Raw genomic sequence first — 19,794 nt, forward strand, 5'->3', positions numbered from 1 at the left:
GAAGGTGCAGGGACTGTGTCTTTAGCACCAGTTTGCACTAAGTGTGTGTCCTGTGCATCCCCAGTTGTTTTGGATTTCTTCTTTCTAGTGTAAGTTTGGTGTAGGCTTGTGTCCCTAACCCTCTTGGCCTGTACTCTTGGATGAGAGCTTTGTTCAATAGCCACATCCTTTTGGGAGGATGCAGCTAGAAGTGAGCTTCTGTCCTTTTTAAGCACTGCAGTTTGTTGGAAAACTGCAGTGTGGCTAGGCTGGGATTCACTTATCTCTCCAACCTTATCCTTGGGGTTTCTTTGATGTTCACCCCTTCCCTCACCTATCTTACCCTCCTTCACACTCCCCTCTTTGTGTTTGGTAGACTTTTCAACTGGTACCTTTTGAGAGATACCAGAGGGGGTTTTCTTTGATTTGGATTTAAGAATTGCAGTTGTTTTGGCAGCTTTGGTAGGCAACTGTTTGGTCATTGTCACAGTTGTCATAGCTATGCCTGAAGTCAAAGAAATAGAAGGGATTGGAATAGTTGAGAGTGTAGATGAACTTACCTCACTTACCTGAGGTGACAGCATTACAGGAAAATAGAACATTGGCACATCCTTGTGATGGTTGGCCCTGTTCAAATCTGCAATGATTCTTCTCTCTTGAACCCAACATGCTAATTTGTTGGTTGGGTTCTCAAGTACAATCTCTTCACAAAGATGGTTAGCCAAAAGCATAAAAAATCTAGCATAGTAAATATTCTTTCCTCTTTTGGCTAAGTCACCTAGTTTGTAACCTAACTCATACACAACCAGATCACTTAAGTTGTAATATTTGTCTGCAACTAGCATGTATAGCATGTTAAGCATGGAAATGTTCACAGAATCAAAATTACTGATTTTTCCAGAAAAGACCTTAGTTACTACATCACACAAGTAACTCCATTCCTTCCTAAGACCTAGTCTTCTAATTTTACTTAGTTTTGCAGTAGGAAGTGCATAGTGAATGGAATTTAGCATATTGACAATATCAGTGTCAGTGTGTGGTGCAGTAACATTGTTATCAGGAATCTTGAAACATGCTTTTATGACATCACTATTGATACATAAAACATTACCTTTGATGGTCAGAGTGATGGTTTTGTCAGTAGAGTTGTAGATTGCTGTTGTCCACATCTCCTCAACAACTTCACAATAAATTGTGGGTGATTCCAGCATAGCAAAACTTAACTTGCAGTTCTTCACGAAGTCCATCATCTTATGATAGTCTTCAGATTGCTGAATCCCCTTATTGACCAAGGCAGTGAAGTTGTTCTTCTCATAGATGAACCCAGTCTGTGACATGATCTTTACTACGGGTGCCATTGTTAGGGAAGAAAAGTTTTGAAGAGAAAGAGGATTTTTGCTTGAGAGAGAATGAAAGAAGACAGTTGAATTTGAGAATGATAAAAGAAAATGATTAGAATGAATAGGCTTTTATACTTTGCTCAAACTCAACAGATAAAAATAATAAAGAGAAATAAATTACCCAATCCTAAAATTACCATTTTAAAATAAACTATAAAAATTCCACCCATTATCCGTCGTGTAATGCTTATAAACTGTAAGTATACTCGATGGATAATGTTCAGGGAATTAACGGTTAAGATTTAGACACTTCGACGGATGAGGATGTAATGTTATCCGTCGAGCTTTAAAATATTCCAGAAAAGTAATTGATTTTTATTTACAATTTGTATACCGACGGATGACTCAACCCGATGGATAATGGTCATCCGTCGAGAGACAAATTTTGACTTAGCCAAAATTTCATCCAAGACTAAAAATCAACTAAATTTCTGGCTTCTTTTCAACTTGCTAGAATAATTCAGATAAATTCAAGAGTAATTAAGCATACCTAACTCACTTACCAACCTAGAAAAGGTGGATTCATCCAGTGGCTTGGTAAAAATATCTGCAAGTTGCTTCTCACTTGGAACAAAATGTAACTCTACAGTACCATTCATTACATGTTCCCTTATGAAATGGTACTTGATGTCTATATGCCTTGTCCTTGAATGTTGCACTGGATTTTCAGTGATGGCAATTGCACTTGTGTTGTCACAGAAAATAGGAATCCTTTCAACTTGCAAACCATAGTCTAGCAATTGATTTTTCATCCATAAAATCTGTGCACAGCAACTGCCAGCGGCAATATATTCAGCTTCAGCTGTAGAAGTAGAAACTGAATTTTGCTTTTTACTGAACCAGGATACAAGCTTGTCTCCTAGAAATTGACAGGTTCCTGTTGTGCTTTTTCTATCAATTCTGCAACCTGCATAATCTGCATCTGAATAACCGGTTAGATCAAAACCAGAATCTCTAGGATACCAAATGCCAAGGTTTGGTGTTCCTTTGAGATATCTGAAAATTCTTTTAATAGCTATCAAATGAGACTCTCTAGGATCAGCATAAAATCTAGCACACAAACATGTAGCAAACATTATATCTGGCCTACTGGCTGTTAAGTACAGAAGTGAGCCAACCATGCCTCTATAACTTAAAATATCCACAGACTTTTCAGTAGTGTTTAGTTCAAGCTTAGTTGCAGTGGCCATGGGAGTTTTTGCAGATGTGCAATCCATCAGATCAAACTTCTTTAAAAGATCAAAAATATATTTAGTTTGACTAATGAATATTCCATCACTAACTTGCTTAACTTGTAAACCAAGAAAGTAAGTTAGTTCTCCCATCATACTCATTTCATACTTGCTTTGCATCAGTTTGGCAAACTTTTTACAAAGTTTTTCATCTGTAGAGCCAAAAATAATATCATCTACATAAATTTGAACAAGTATGCTAGAGCCATTCACATTTCTGAAAAATAAAGTTTTATCTACAGTACCTCTTGTGAAGTGATTTTCCAAAAGGAACTTTGATAAAGTGTCATACCAGGCTCTAGGTGCTTGCTTCAGTCCATAAAGTGCTTTCAATAGATAGTAGACATACTCTGGGAAATTTGGATCTTCAAAGCCAGGAGGTTGACTTACATACACTTCTTCCTCCAAATCTCCATTCAGAAAGGCACTTTTGACATCCATTTGGTAGACCTTGAAATTGGCATGGGCTGCATAGGCTAAGAAGATTCTGATGGCTTCAAGTCTTGCAACAGGAGCAAATGTTTCATCGAAATCTATCCCTTCTTGCTGACAATAGCCTTTAGCAACCAATCTTGCTTTGTTCCTTACTACTATGCCATTTTCATCCATCTTGTTTCTGAATACCCATTTGGTGTCTATTGGATTCTTTCCTTTAGGCTTGGGTACCAGCTTCCATACTTTATTCCTTTCAAATTGGTTTAGCTCCTCCTGCATAGCTAAAATCCAATCAGGATCTAATAAGGCTTCTTCTACCTTCTTTGGTTCTTCCTTAGACAGGAAGCTGCTGTATAGGCATTCTTCTTGAGTTGCTCTCCTGGTTTGAACTCTGGAAGAAATATCACCAATAATCAGTTCAAAGGGGTGATCTTTTGTCCATTTTCTTGGTTGAGGTAGATTAGCCCTAGATGAAGAGACCTCAATATTGTCTTGATGTGTGATTGAGTTTTGATTGCTAGAAACTCCCCCTGAGTTTGTGGATCTATGATTTGAAATTGGGGTGCTTTCTATGGGTGATCTGCCTTGACTTCCTGCTCCTTTTGATAACCCGACGGATGGGGCAGGTTGTCTTCCGACGGATGAAGCATTATGTAACTCGACGGATGTTGAATTTATCCTTAGACACTGTTTCTTGATCACTTTCATCATCACTTTCCTCACTGACCATCTCAACATTTTCGAATTTGAGGCTCTCATGGTAATCTCCATCTTTTAGTCCTTCAATCTTTTTATCATCAAACACAACATGTATAGATTCAACAACAATGTTGGTTCTTAGATTGTAGACTCTATATGCTTTACCAACAGCATATCCAACAAAAATTCTTTCATCTGCTTTAACATCAAACTTCCCATTTTGATCAGTTTGATTTCTCAGAATATAGCATTTACAGCCAAAGACATGAAGAAAGTTCAGAGTTGGCTTCTTGTTCTTGAACAATTGATAAGGTGTCTTGCATTTTGCTTGATTAATCAGAGAGATGTTCTGAGTGTAGCATGCAGTGTTGACAGCTTCAGCCCAGAAATATGTTGGTAATTTTAATTCTTCAAGCATTGTCCTTGCAGCTTCAATAAGAGATCTATTCTTTCTTTCCACTACTCCATTCTGTTGTGGAGTCCTTGCTGCTGAAAACTCATGCAGGATCCCATTTTCCTCACAGAATGCTCTCATGACATAGTTCTTGAACTCAGTTCCATTGTCACTCCTGATTCTTCTAACTTTGAAATCAGGATGCTTGTTAACTTGCCTTATGTGATTGATGATGATTTCACTAGCTTCATCTTTGGACTTTAGGAAATAGGTCCAAGAGAACTTTGAGAAATCATCTACAATTACTAGGCAAAATCTTTTCTTTGAGATTGATAGAATATTGACTGGTCCAAACAAATCCATGTGAAGCAGTTGTAGAGGTTCTTCAATTGCTAAATCAAGTTTCTTCCTGAATGATGCTTTAATTTGCTTCCCTTTTTGGCAGGCATTACACAATCCATCCTTTGTAAACTCCACCAGAGGAATGCCTCTAACTAGCTCTTTCTTTACCAGCTCATTCATGGTCTTGAAGTTCAAATGGGATAGCTTCTTGTGCCATAGCCAACTTTCATCTTGACTTGCTTTACTGAGAAGACAAGTTACAGATTCTGCTTTATTTGAGTTGAAGTCAGCTAGATACACATTTCCTCTTCTCACACCAGTGAGAACCACTTTGTTGTTTTGATTATTAATCACAACACAGGTTCTTTTGTTGAAGGTTACTGAGTTGCCTTTATCACAGAGCTGGCTGATACTCAACAGATTATGTTTGAGACCATCCACTAAGGCAACCTCTTCAATGATGACATTGTCCTTTGAAATCAAGCCATATCCCACAGTATAATCTTTGCTGTCATCTCCAAAAGTGATACTTGGGCCAGCTCTCTCTTCAAACTCTGTGAGCAGGGTAGAATCACCAGTCATGTGTCTTGAACAACCACTATCCAAGTACCAAATATTCCTTCTGTTTCCCTGCATACATCAAAATCAAATCAAGTTGATTTTGGTACCCAAGTTTCCTTGGGTCCTGCCTTGTTAGCTTTCTTCTTCTGTTTCTTAGGTTTTAAATCATTTGACTTAGGAATTTCATATTCTTCCTTAGTCATTTGGGTTGGGCCTTTGAAACCACTAGGTGCTACAGAATTATTATGCATGTTATGGCTAACAGGAAATGGCATGCTTGGTGCAAACATGTTATTCCAGTAAGGCATGCTAAATGGCATTTGAGGCATATTGTATGCAGCATAATATGGATTAGGTGCAAATGGCATATTAGCAAACTGTGCATTCATGTTCTGTGTAGGTATAGCATTAACAGGCATAGGAGGCATGACATTCATGTTAGAGAATTGAGGCTGAACAGACATGGGAGTAGGCATGGCAGATTTGCAATTAACAGACAAATGATTTACACTACCACATTTGACACAGATTTTTCTAGGAGCATATTTGTCAGGTGTGTAGTTGTTATGTTTGTTAATCCCTACTTTACCATTCCTATTGTTTTTTCTTTTAGTTTCTGTTGTTACCTCTATCTTCTCAAGTCTGTCACTCAACTGTTTGACAGTCATGTGACCAACATTAGCCTTCTTCCCTTTCTTGGATTGACTTGACTCCCCTGAAACAAAGTTCTTGGAAACAGACCCATACTTTTCATTTAGCTTGGTTAATTTGGCTTTACAAATGGGTTTGTTCACAGCCGACGGATGAGGATTTTTATCATTCGACGGATAACACATTTTGTTATCCGACGGATAGTCCTCATCATCCGTCGAGTCTACATCTGTCAGCAATCCATCTACTAAAATAGGTTCTAGTTTCTCCTTATTCTTTTTCCAGGCTTCATCACAAAAGGACTCAATTCCTTGAACCTTGGTGATTTGAGCATGAACATCTCTGGATGTTTTCCATGCTTTAATCACCTTCTGTTCACGATCGAGCTGCTTCTTTAAAATTTCTTCCTTTTTCAAGGACTCAGTTAATTCCTCCTTAGCAATTCTACACTCAATTTTTAGTTTCTCAAACTCAACAAACTGAGACTCAAGCACATTATTCCTCTCACTCAAAAACAAGTTGCTTTCTTTAATTTTAGCATTTTCTTTAGTGAGGGACTTAAGTGTAACACGCAAATGATACAATTCTGTAGACATGTCATTTATTGCATCATTACACTCAGCTTTAGATAAATGTGCAAGGTTTGTAGTAATTACCTAATTGCTTGAGGAACTTGTCTCTGTTTCATCAGACTTGGCCATAAGGGCTAGATTGACATAGCTGATCTCCTCATCTTCATCCAAACCATCAGCTGCCCAGTCATTCTCTTGTGTAATAAAAGCCCTTTCCTTCTGTTTGAGTAGATCAAAGTATTTTTGCTTATAATCCATAGACTCAAATCTCTTCTTACTAGAATCTGACTTTCTACACTCATTTGCAAAATGCCCTGCCAAGCCACATTTGAAACACTTGAATTTTGACTTATCCACCATGTTTCTATTTGGCTTGGCAGCTCCAAAGTTCTTCTTGAACTTGAGCTTGGCAAATCTTCTTGAAAGGAATGCTAGGTGCTCATCAATGTCCTCCATGTCATCTTGACTCAAAGAATCTTCACTTTCTGCAGCTAGCCCTTTACCCTTGCTTTCACAGGCCTTTGAAGTTGATTCCACAGCTTCCATCTTCACTTCCTTCTCCTTTTCCAGTTCAGCAACTAGTGCAATGGATCCTCCTTTCTTCTTTCCTCTCTCCATTCTTTCATCCTGCTCTATTTCAAGCTCATAGGTCTTCAGAATGCCATACAGTCTCTCCAAAGTAAACTCCTTATAATCTTGTGAGTTTCTCAATGAGACTGTCATTGGTTTTCATTCCTTTGGAAGAGATCTGAGAAATTTCAGATTGGAGTCTTTAGTCTGATAGACTCTTCCATGCAATTTAAGATCATTTAGTAGCTTTTGGAATCTACTAAAAATGTCAGTGAGTGACTCACTTTCTTCATTGTGAAAATGCTCATATTGCTGAATCAGGAGCTGCATTTTATTTTCTCTTACTTGCTCAGTACCATCACAGATTATCTGTAATATGTCCCAAACTTCCTTGGCAGTCTTGTAGTTGATGATGTTATCAAACATATCTGCATCAACACCATTGAACAGAATGTTCATGGCCTTTTTATCTTTCCTGACTTGTTCAAGATCAGGATCATACCATTCATGCCTTGGCTTTGGAACTGATGGTTCATTTTCTGTTGCAGCTCTCATTGGAACATGAGGGTCTCTTTCTATGCAGTCCACATAGGCCTCATCTTGAGAAAGCATATGAAGATGCATCTTTACCTTCCAATGATGGTAATTATCTTTATCCAGAAAAGGAATCTTGATTCCAACATCTTTCTTGTTCATCTTGCTGAATTGTTTTGATCTTTAAACTCTTTGTAGATTAAGAGCCTGCTCTGATACCAATTGTTAGTCCCTTAACAATATAGCAAGAATTACAGAAGGGGGGTTGAATGGAATTCTTTATCTTTTTCTTGAAATAAAAATGTTCAACTCGATTATAGATATATCTGTTTTGATTAGCACAATGCGGAATATAAACTTTAATGAATCAAAACAAGAGTAATTAAAAACAGGAGTCTTTAAAAACTTTCTGGTGGATTTAAACAATTCCACCAGAGATATATATTAATATATCGAGAGAACTCTGTGTGCAGAAATGCTCACAGCTGCTTTTACAAGATAGAACAACTAAGAACACAAGAAATGCTAAAAATAGTGCTTACAAAGATTTCTCTGTATTTGTTTTTTTTAAGCTAACTTAGTTTTCTTAGTTATTTTATATTTGCTACTCTCTTGGTTTATATATATTACCAAGATTACAAAGTCAAAAGAACTAAATAAATATAAAATCTAACAGTCTTGATCTTTGCTGCTTTTCGTCCTCTATGACCCAGTTAATAGGCTTCCACAGTGTTTGTATCCAATCTTGACGGCTGTGTGTCAGCTTTCACTGTTCAACTGATGTTTGAATCTTGATATTATCATCCGTCGACTTTCAGATCATCCGTCGATGACTTACTTGATCATCCGTCGACTGCTATTTTGAACATCCGTTGAAAGTCATTTGATCATCCGTCGAAGCTTTGTTAAGCATCCGTTGATAGCTATTTTGGCACTTGACTTCATTTCACTTATACAGAATTACAAGACATTGCTTATGTACAGTTAATCAAACTATTCTGCATATCTAGTTAAAGTCAACATGACTTATATGCTACTACAGATTCTATACAAAGGTGCATACAATACTGTGCTACAAACTTATCATTTTATAAGCTACTCACTCGATGGATAATAAATTACTCATCCGTCGGTACTCAAACTGAGTTATCCGTCGGGACTATAATTCTTATCCGTCGAGTGCTACATTATTTCACTAAGTAAAATCTACTTAGATGTTTTGTTTAGGTAATCATCAAGTGCACAACATATTCACAACAATGGCTTGTAAAAATTCTGGCACTGGTGTATTTTCTTTATTCTCCTGCCTGTTTTCCACCCCGTACACTCCACCAAATTTAACTCCACATAATAGTCAGTCTTCTCTTTCCGTAGCGTCCTTAACATTGCCTTCAGAGATATTCGAGAACGGACTAAGGAGGCATCCCCAACCAAGGTTATGGTCCTTCCCGCAGATTCAAACTGCATAACCTGAGTTTTCCAGTTGCTTACTATGGTACCTAGGGTCCCCAACCATTGCACACCTAATATAATGTCAGAGTTTCCTAATTCGAGTGGCAACATGTCAACTGTGATCTCTACACTGCCATCCAAAACTAGCTCTACCCCTTTACACAACCCCTGCCCTCGAATTGCCTCGCCATTACCCCAGTGACACACCAAACCCACCCGCATTTGTCACCGAAATACCCAACTCCTCCACAACCAACAAAGAAATAAAATTGTGGGTTGCTTCGGGATCAATCATGACTACCACCTCCCTACCTTTCACAGTGCCCCTCAGCTTCATCATTTTTGGACTAGACAACCCAATGACATAATTTAATGAGACTTCGGGTTGGGTATTTACCTCTGAGATGTGTTCTTCTGTGGGAGACATTGGTGGTTCGCTTCCTGAGTACTCTGTGCCTTCCTCTTCTTCCTCCTCAATCACTAAAACGCTAAGTTCTCTCTTCTTGCATCTATGCTCTATCGACCACTTGTCGTCACACCTAAAACAGAGTCCCTTCGCCCTCTTCTCTTGCAACTCCTTATCGGTTAATCGCTGCATTTCCCCGCCTGATTTCACTGAACTTTGAGGACCCATTATTTTTGGTGAACTTACTGAACCACTCGACTCACTGGCTTGTGAAGCCCAACTCCGAACTGATGTGGGACTTGTCTGGAAACTATACGTAGTTGACCCACCTTGATTTTGATTCCTTAAAAATGATCCTGAAAACTGCCCACTTTTGACAAATCCCATCCCAATTCTTTTCACCTTGTTTCGCTCTTCCACCCGCAATGCCAACTCCATGGCTTGCTCAAGACTAATCGGGTTAAGTAACCTCACTTCAGCCCTAATGTCTTCTTTCAACCTATTTAGAAACTGCCCCAACAAGATATCTTAAGGCAACCGTTCCAACAGGGCAGTTGTTTCGATGAATTTTCGTCGATACTCTGTTACTGTTGATGTTTGAGACGTGGCTAACCACTGTTCGCACAAAGATCCTCCACTCGAAGGACGAAATTGCCTCAACATAAAATCCTTTAATTCATCCCATCGCCTAATTGGACGTCGCTTATTTTCCCATTGAAACCATCGTAGAGCGTCTCCTTCAAGTGCTACAAACACTGCTTCTAGTTTCTCAGCCTCCGATAATCGGTAAAAACTAAAATACTTCTCAATACGCAAGATCCAACCGTCTGGGTTTGTCCCCTCGAAGACTGGCATATCCAGTTTGCGGTATCTCTACCCATTAACCCCTGCTCCTCCTACCCCATCCCTCCTGCACCTCCATATCCTCCGTAACCACCACATCCTCCATCAAACAACTGCCCATTTCCCCCTTCTAGCTGCTTCCCACCAATCCCTTGACCAAAACCCTCATTACCCATGTATGTTGACATCGAATTAGGAGATGCAATTCCTTTATTCACACTGCTCTCGGGTTTATTGGTCAACGACACTTGACCCGCCTGAAACCCGATGACTGTTGACCTAATCTCCGATTGAAACCTCATCTGGTCATTTTTTTAATGTGTTAATCAGCTGCTCGTGATATTCTCGAGTGCATTGCACTCGCCCTTCCAAACGTCCAGCTAGTGAGTCAATATCCGCTCCCAATTGTTTCGTAGCTTTAGTTTGACGTTCAAGTAATAGCTCTGATAATGAGTGATACATCGCCTCAACAGCTCGTTCGACAGCCTTCGACACCATTTCTGATATAGTTCCTTCCAGATCTGCCAATTTCTCTTCGATTTGCTCGACTCGTTGCGCGACGGTTGGTGGTCCCATCTCTGATCGAATGCTCTGATACCACTTGTAATAAACTATTAAAAATACTGAATTTTATGAGTTTAATAAGAGGATCAATAGACTGGATTGAGATTATCTGATTACAACTGTGATATGATAAACCCTAACAAGATGCAGAACATTCGAGATGTTCGCTCTCTCCTTTTCTAATGATAAACTTAACAAAATATCTCCATGCCTTTCTCACCCCAATTCCCCTCTTTTATCACCTTTCTTCTATTACGCCTTTGCCCTTCACTTTACTGCACATTTCCTATTTTGCCCTTATCCCCTGTTTTGACATTTTTCTCCTTATGCTGCCTCCTTGGATACGTAATCACCTGTTGGGCTCTTTCTCCATTTGTTACATACACTCTCTATCCCATTTTACACATGTTCCTTTCTTAAAAAAGAAAAATTATCAATAATACTAACTTTTTTAAGTTTTTCTTTACAATTTTATTATCTTTTGAAACTTTTTGGGAAAATACGGAATCAACCAAAATCAAGCATGTGTAACTAGTTCAATGTAATTTTTTTGGTTGCATTTGAGGTTGTATATAGTTGTACAAACTCGTCAAATATTGTATTCAGTTTATTTCCGTTGCCAAAAACCGTATTTTTATAAAAAAAAATTGAAAATAGTATTTTAGCAATTTTTTTTAAATATGACTGTATTTTTGTAAACATATTTTTAGACTTGGGTATTTTTCAAAAAAGCCCTTAAAAAATTACACATTAAGAAAAAAGTTTGTTTGATATTTTTTTTGAACATACACCCTTATTTAATTGAAAAATGCTAGAGACCCCAAATTTTTACCCAAAATTTTTTCCAAATTTATACTCGGTAACCTTCTTAATAATAAAATGGGACCTGTGTACATTAATATATGCCCACGAATTAAAATAAACCATGTGTCAGTAAAATTTTTGGGGAAGATATTTGGAAACCTAGCACTTCTCTATTTAATTCAATGAAAATTGAGAATAGTTAAGTTTCAAGTACGTTAAATCCTCAAAATAATAAATACAAGATCCTTATATTTGTATTGGAGTAAAAGATTGACATGTTTATTTGACAAAATATATAAAATGGAATGGAAGTAGTAATTAAGTTGGATACACGACGAGTATCAAAATTTAGGGTGGTGGCCCTAAATGTCATTTTGAGGTTGAAAATGATCTTAAATATCATTTGAAGACGGTACATCATGTAACGTTTATGCAAAAGATCTAAAACGGCACTTCATGTAGCGTTCTGGCATTTTAATTTTTTTTATGCGCAAAACGGTAGATAAAATAACGTTTTGGTACAAAATGCTATATGATATACCGTTTTGAGCCAAAACGCTACTTCAACTAACGTTTTGTACATTATAATTTTTTTCTAAATAAAAATAAAGTATCAAAACGGTACACTTACGAAGTGCCGTTATGAATTGAAATTTTGGACTATTATTCTCAAAAGTAACATTTTGGGTCATTTAACTCAGAAATGACATTTTAATACATTATTCTGAAATTTAGCCCGGAGTTTTTGTCACATTAGTTGGTTGTTTTAGTCGCAGTTTACGTGACGTTTTTAATTTTGCAGGCTAGATTGGTTATGGACATTGTAATTGTAATTTTGACATGTAAAGTTTGAAGTTTGAATAAGTTTAAGCTGTATAGCGAATTAATAATAGGATAGTAACCTCCAGGCATCAAATATTGAAAGTTAAATTGTCCATCCCTAGTTATTGAAACATGACATCATATCAGTTTTGACATGGACTTGTTTTTTTTCCTTTTAGGACTGTTTGACCACAATGTAAAATTTTCAAAAACAAAATTCTGCGCGTTGGTTTGGATTTTATTGGGTAAAAAAATTAAAATACTTACTTTTAAAATTCGAAATGCCTATAAGCGCCGAAATTCATCCTACATATCTGTCTTTTATACAAATTCGGAAGATTGGGCTTTCATTTTTAAGAAAAATTGTAAAGTGAAAATGCGTATTCACTGTAACAGTAACTGACTTTGCATTTCCAACATTTATATTCATAGAACTGTTGATAGTGAATACATGTTGAAAATATGTGTTATTTTACAAAATTTTAACAAATTGAGGCGTATGTTTGATCAACGTATACGATAAGTATTTTGTGGTATTTTAACCGTTTTTAGATATTCTCAACACACAAACCAAACCAAACATACCTGGAAAATCCCGTTTATCGCAGGGTCTGGGTAGGATAAGGTATATGCTGATAACTCCAAATCACCATGTGGTCTCCTCCTATTTCTACCCGTACTCAACCTCCTTTCGTGCAGAAATGACGGTGTTTATGGTATAGCTGTGGGATAGGTTCCTGCAAAACAGAACCGGAGGGAGGTGGCGTACCCGCGGCACCTCCGGCGTGAAAGTAAGATAGGGAGTCATAGAAGAAAGGTTAATATAAGAATTAAACAAATAGTATTGGTGTGTAGGTAGTAAAGATTCAGTAACCCCCAATACACCTTTTGATAAGCCTTTTATAGGCTTCCCATTAGGGTTTAGGGATTTGTACCTTGGTGAATCTTGGACTGAGGAACGTGGATGACTGTGATGGGCCAACGTGTCCCCGGGTCCGGACCGTTGGAAGGTTCCAGATCCGTGACACCTGGACGGGGGGGTGTTGCCACGTGTCCGGGCGTTCTTTTTTCCTTTGTTAATTGGGCCCTGGGTTCCTCTTATTGGGCCTAAACTAATATGAGATATCATTTGCCTCCCACTCCTTTATATGGGTTTCCAGATGGGGGAGCAAATTTGTTTTCCTTGTACTACTTAGAAGAAAATTTTGGGTTTTTTCTTTGATTTGTTGCCCCTAACTTCGTGTATTGTGAGTATGAGATTCCGGGGTTGACTTGGTTAGTCTCTTTGATTTGTGTCCAAGGTTGGGTTCCTTGAACTACTTTGAAGAAAAAATTGGGTTTTTCTTTTAATTTGTTGCCCCTAACTCCGGGGTCTTATGAGTATGAGATTCCGAGGTTGACTTGGTTAATCTCTTTGATTTGTCTCCAATGTTGGGTTCCTTGAACTACTTTGAAGAAAAAATTGGTTTTTTCCTTTGATTTGTTACCCCTAACTCCAGGGTCTTATGAGTATGAGATTCCGGGGTTGACTTGGTTAGTCTCTTTGATTTGAAATTTAAATTTTTGGATAAGGATAGATGGATAAGGACGGGTTGTCCTTGATTTGACCGGACTCTGAAAAGTAACGGCAAAAAATCCGGGGTGTCAGGAGTTTGTTGAAATTCCACCCAGTTTCGCAGATGTATATATATGTGTATATATACATTTGAGAGTACCAAACGTTTCTTTTCCCCTCTTTTTTCTGAAAAGACGCGCCACAACATGATTACCCAGCGGTAATTATTGATATTTACAGTAGGGACAATAAATGTTGGCAGTTACGTTTTTCGAGACCAACCAATAGGTGCCATGTGTCGCTGACATCGCATTCCCTTTCACTCTCTTCTATTCTCTATAAATACCCATTTCCCTTCTTAATTTTTTCTTTTATGCGAACACACAGTTAAGAGCAAAAACCAGAAATTTTATTGGAGATTCTTGGAGCTTTTTTGACTCGAAGCCTCGACATTTCTCTTGCTTATTGTAAGTTCCTTCATTCTTTTTTGCTTATCTTGTCTTTTTCTCTCTGCATGCCTTGATTTTGTGTGAGTTTGACTCGATATTCTCTAGTTTTTTGTTTTAGTTTTGTAACTGATTTGTTGTTTTGAACTTGGGTTTGTATGATAGTGGGGTTGTGTATACTTTTTGCCTATTTTTGTGATTGATTTGTGTACCAAACAGTGGTTTTGTTCGTTTTGTATGTGGGAAAAATGTATTTTTGGTTGTGTAAAGTTGTGTTGACCCCGGGGCCTGTTCCTGGTTTGTGTTTTTTGATTATAAGTGTATGTATAGTGGCATAATCTTGTTTTCAGATCTTTGACTTTCACAAAACATGTTTCTGAATCGGTCTTGTAATTGTGTTTTGGGTTTGGGTTCGACATTGACTCCGGGTTATGTGCGTGTGTAGTATATGCAACGTAGGAGAGTTAAGCAAACAACAAACCTTAAGATATGTTACCCGGATAGGCTTGATTGTTTAGGTGCCTTATTATCCAGCTTTTCCTCCTCTTCCTCTAGTAGTAATTCTTTATAAATGCCTCCGCGTGCCGAAAGACCTGTTCAAGTATTAGTCGAGACCTTAGTTCTGGGGCCCGAGGATACTTTGTCCAATGATGATGGGTCATGGGAGGACGTAGAACACTATTTTGTGCAATATAAGAGAGACCCTAGACCACTGGATAGAAAGTTTTGTAATGCCCCGGGGACCAGATATGAGTGTGGTCCGGTTCACAAGAACATCGGGGATAGATATACTGACATTGAGGTAGATAGTGCCCTCCGTAATGCTTTTAATCTTGGGGAGGAGTATACATGGAGATGGTTTGAGCCCCATGAGCGAGTTTACCATAGACCGACAGGTGGTTATATCGGGATCCCACTAGAGCATCTCCAGGGTATGCGCCTAGGGTTACATCAGTTCACTAAGTCCCTTTGCTGGGATATTTACGGGATTCCTTTCACTCAGTTAGCCCTGAACTCAGTGAAGTGGATTAGTTGGTTCCTTTCTTGCTGTCATGCCAAAGACTATCTTCCCACTTTCAGACTCTTTCACCATATTTTTAGGATCAAGAAATCCACCAGTAGGCCTATATATGAGCTTCTTTTCCGGATAGAAGATTGTGGGTATCCGTCTGACAAGATGGTGCTCCCGGTTAACATGCTGAAATCCATTAAGGGTTGGCATCAGGAGTTTATCTTTGTCCGGCGGGGATCTGGAGTTTATGTCGCTTTATAAATTTGATTTAAAAACAGATAAATTTCCGGTCCAGAGGCTCGGCCAAGGAGCTCTCACGATGGTGTATGCCTTATGTGGGGCACTCAAAGGGCAGTGGACCCGGGATACATTTAACAATAACGTTGAGATGCATGCCGCTGGATGTAAGTCACTAGATCTTTTGTTTCTTTGCTTCGCTTTACGCTGAGGTTTAATCCGGGCCTAATGTTTGTTTTGGCTTAATTTCAGGTATTCCATGTTTAATCATGTATCCCAACAATATGTTTGCACAACTGAAAGACTTGGTTGCTCATTATAGGAGGATTGAGGGCCACAACAGCTTGGATACTGATAAGAAGAAGGTTGTTGAGACGGAGGATGGTGATGGTGGGTCCGGTCTTGGACACGTAGTGGTTGCTCGCCTGGGGAGGATGATCATTCAAATCAATGAGCCCGGGTGGAAATAGTGAAGGAGAAGGAGAAGTCTTCGGGGAAATGGAAGAATGCTGGCGTGGAGACTGAGGGGGAGGATGCCGAGGGGTCCGGGAGTCGGGCCTCTAAAAAGGTTGCCACGGAGATGGCTCCGGACACCCCGGAGACCCATAAGGCACTGATGGATAGCTTTACCCTGGAGACACGCCGGAGGGAGTTATTTGAGAATTATGCCACGGCTGCCGAGAGGAGGCAATACCGGAGGGAGCCTCTTGAGGATTTCCAGGTCGGAATGCAGGAGGACGTTGCCGCTGTAAGTGTTTGCTTTATTTTTTTACTTAACCTTGGCATATTTCTAGTTATAACAGCTGTTTTTCCGCAGGCTAAATCCCGGATTGCCGGTTTGGTGTGTTCAAACTTTTCAGGCGAAGCCGGATGTCGGGGAGGTCTCAAAGACCGAGGCGAAAAATTTGAGCCGGGATAAAGGCTTTGAAAGAAGCCAATGCTAAGGAGAATGAGGCTCATAAGAATATTTTGGATGATATTCGGGCCAAGAAGGACCGGGCTGAAGCTGCAGTCAGGGAGATGAGAGAGGTAAACAGGAAGTTGAAGGAGACTTTGGCCACCAGGCCGACTCCAGATGAGGTTTTAGCTGGCTTCCGGGGAACCCCCGCCTATTTCGAGGAGCTGAACGAGAAGGCGCTGGAAAAGATCCAGGTTTGCCGGAGGGTTGCCTCCCGGTACCTTGCTGATTGCCCCGGAGGGACCATCGATATCTTCTTGGAGAAGTATATCGAATAGGAGACCCGACTCGAGAATGAAGCAAATGCCATTTTGGCAGGAGAGTCTGGGCTGGACCATCGATTTTTGCTCCTCCTCTCCCCGAGTAGCCTTTAGCACAGCGGCCTCCGCCTCCTCAGGAAGATCCGGAGTAGCCTCCTTCCCCTCCCTCTGAGCCGGTAGCTGAAGAATGAAACTATTTGGCCCTTGTGGCTTGTAATTTTAATTTGATATTTTAAGCAATTCCTGAACTAAGCCTTCTGGCTTCTTTATATTTTCTGTAATTTGGATTTGCCCGGGGTTGGTTTCCCCCAGGTTACTTTATTCTATGTTCTGTTCACGTGCATTTGTCTTATCGTCTTTTGTTTTGGTTAAAATTTTAGACCTTAGAAAATTCTTGTAACACAAAGGTTGTGTTTTCTCTGCCCTAGGTAGGAGTGAGGTTTGAACGTGGAAATTTTTCTAAGTACACATGGTTTGTAACTTTCCGGCCCCGGGTAGGGGTAAAATTTCAAATTTTAGAAATTTATCTAAGTACACATGGGTTGTGACTTTTAGACCCCGGGTAGGGGTAAAATTTCAAATTTTTAGGCATTTTTCTAAGTACACATGGGTTGTGACTTTTAGACCTCGGGTAGGGGTAAAATTTCAAATTTTAGAAATTTATCTAAGTACGCATGGGTTGTGACTTTTAGACCCCGGGGTAGGGGTAAAATTTTAAAATTTAAAAATTTATCTAAGTACGCATGGGTTGTGACTTTTACACACCGGGTAGGGGTAAAATTTAAAATTTTAGATATTTTTCTAAGTACACATGGGTTGTGACTTTTCGACCCCAGGTAGGGGTAAATTTTCAAATTTTAGATATTTTTCTAAGTACACATGGGTTGTGAATTTTTGACCCCGGGTAGGGGTAAAATTTCAAATTTTAGAAATTTTTCAAAGTCATGTGTTTGGGTGTGCATACAGTAGCTGTAATGAAACTATTCTAAGCTATATGATACTCAAAATAAGGTGTTTCATTTAAATAGAAATAAGGCAGAGATTACATTTCGGGCCGAATAGATTAATAGGAAATAAGGATATCATAGTCCTAACCCTAAACGTAGAGATGACCCCGGAATGTGCACCTTCTAATCACTGGTAGAATTTCCTTAACCGGGCTCCGTGCCAGGTGTTTGGGACCTCAGTGTCGTTAAGATAACATAATTTGTACGTCCCAGGGCGCAACACCTCTTTGATCTTGTAAGGCCCTTCCCAGTTAGGCTGTATCTTGCCTTGATTTGTGGGATCTGAAGTGTCAGTATCCCAGAGTACCGGATCTCCTACCTCATTTTCTCTGATCTTGGCCTTCTTTGTGAAGTAAAGTTTTATCTTATCTTTGTAGCTCCCCATATTTTGCATGACCCGGTCTCTTACTTCATCCAACAGTTCCAAGTTAGTTTTATGGCCTTCAATATTTGAGATTTTATCAAAATTGTCAACTCTGTGGGAGGGTGATCCGGTTTCAACTGGTAGCCGAGCTTCGGTACCGTAGGCAACCTGGGGGTGGTCCTGTAGGACCATAGGACTTTCGGAAGTTCATATGACCAGGTCTTTTTGGACTCTTCCAATCTTTTCTCTAGGCCCCATAGTATGGTCCTGTTTATTACTTCCACTTGTTCGTTCCTTTGGAGATGTGCCACGAATGCCCTTTTATGCTTGATACCGAGCTATTTCAGGTATGCTTCAAAGTCTGATCCTACAAACTGTGGTCCGTTATCCGAGATCAAAACCACCGGGATCCTGAACCTCATTATGATTGAATCCATGAACTTTATACAATCCTGTTGATTAATCATTCGCATAGCTTTAGCTTTTTCCTATTTGGTCATGTAGTCAATTGCCACTAAGACATAGCGTAAATCTCCCTTTGCCCGGGGGAAAGGACCCATGATATCTATGCCCCAAATAGCAAAGGGGACCAGCGAGAGCACTGACGCCGGAAGGCTCGGGCTTTGCTTTGGCATATTGCTGAACTTTTGACATTTGCTGCACTTCTTCACATTTTCCGCTGCATCTGTGTGGATTGTTGGCCAATAATATCCTTGTCTAATGAATTTGTAGGCTAGAGCTTTGGCTGCTAAGTGATCCCCGAAAATTCCCTCGTGGACCTCCCGGAGACAATAATCGGCTTCATCCGGGTCGACACACTTGAGAGTCGGTGCTGAAAAAGTTCATCTGTATAGTTTATTATCTTCAAGGAAGAATCGGGTAGCTTTATGCTTGAGGTGACGGGTCTTATTCCGATCTTATGGTAGGATCCCCTCTTTCAAGTAGGCTATGTAAGGAGTCATCTAGTTGTCCGGGCTGCTGATGCATAAGATTTCGGCCCGTTCTGTGCTCGGTGCCCAGAGCTCCTCAAAGTAGACCGAACTGCTTAGATCCGAAGTATTCTGTATGAGCTCGGAGAGCTCATTTGCTTTTGAATTTTCCTCTCTGTTTACCTGTATGATTGTTTTATCCGGGATGGTTTCTAGGATTCCTCTCACCATTGCTGGGTATTGTGCTAGCTTTGGGTCTTTTGCAATATATTCCCCATTCGTCTGTTTGACCATAATCTGTGAATCACTGTAGATAATCAAGCTTGTTTCCCAAGAGATTTTGCTAGTCTGAGTCTGGAGAGTAATGCTTCATATTCAGCCTGATTGTTTGTCGCTTTGAAGGCGAAAGTTATTGCTTGTTGGATTATAAAGCCTTCCGAACTTGAAAGGATTAGGCCTGCCCCGGATCATTCAGTTGTTGCCGATCCGTCAACATATAATGTCCATGCGTTCTTGTTAGAGGCTTTATTCATGACATTGGATTGGTTTGTTGAGATTGTTGGTGCTTTAGGGAAGGAGCATTCCATGACGAACTCGGCTAGTGCCTGGGATTTTATTGCTGTCCGGGGAACGAACTTGATGTTAAATTGGCTCAACTCTATCGCCCAATTGACCAGCCTTCCGGACGCATCTGGTTTGTGGATGATTCTTCGGAGTGGCTAATCTGTGACCACCGTGACTTCCCTGCCCTAGAAATATAGCATTA

The sequence above is a fragment of the Apium graveolens genome, chromosome 6 (genome assembly GCF_009905375.1).
Source record: "Apium graveolens cultivar Ventura chromosome 6, ASM990537v1, whole genome shotgun sequence".
In the NCBI taxonomy this organism is placed as follows: Eukaryota; Viridiplantae; Streptophyta; class Magnoliopsida; order Apiales; family Apiaceae; genus Apium; species Apium graveolens.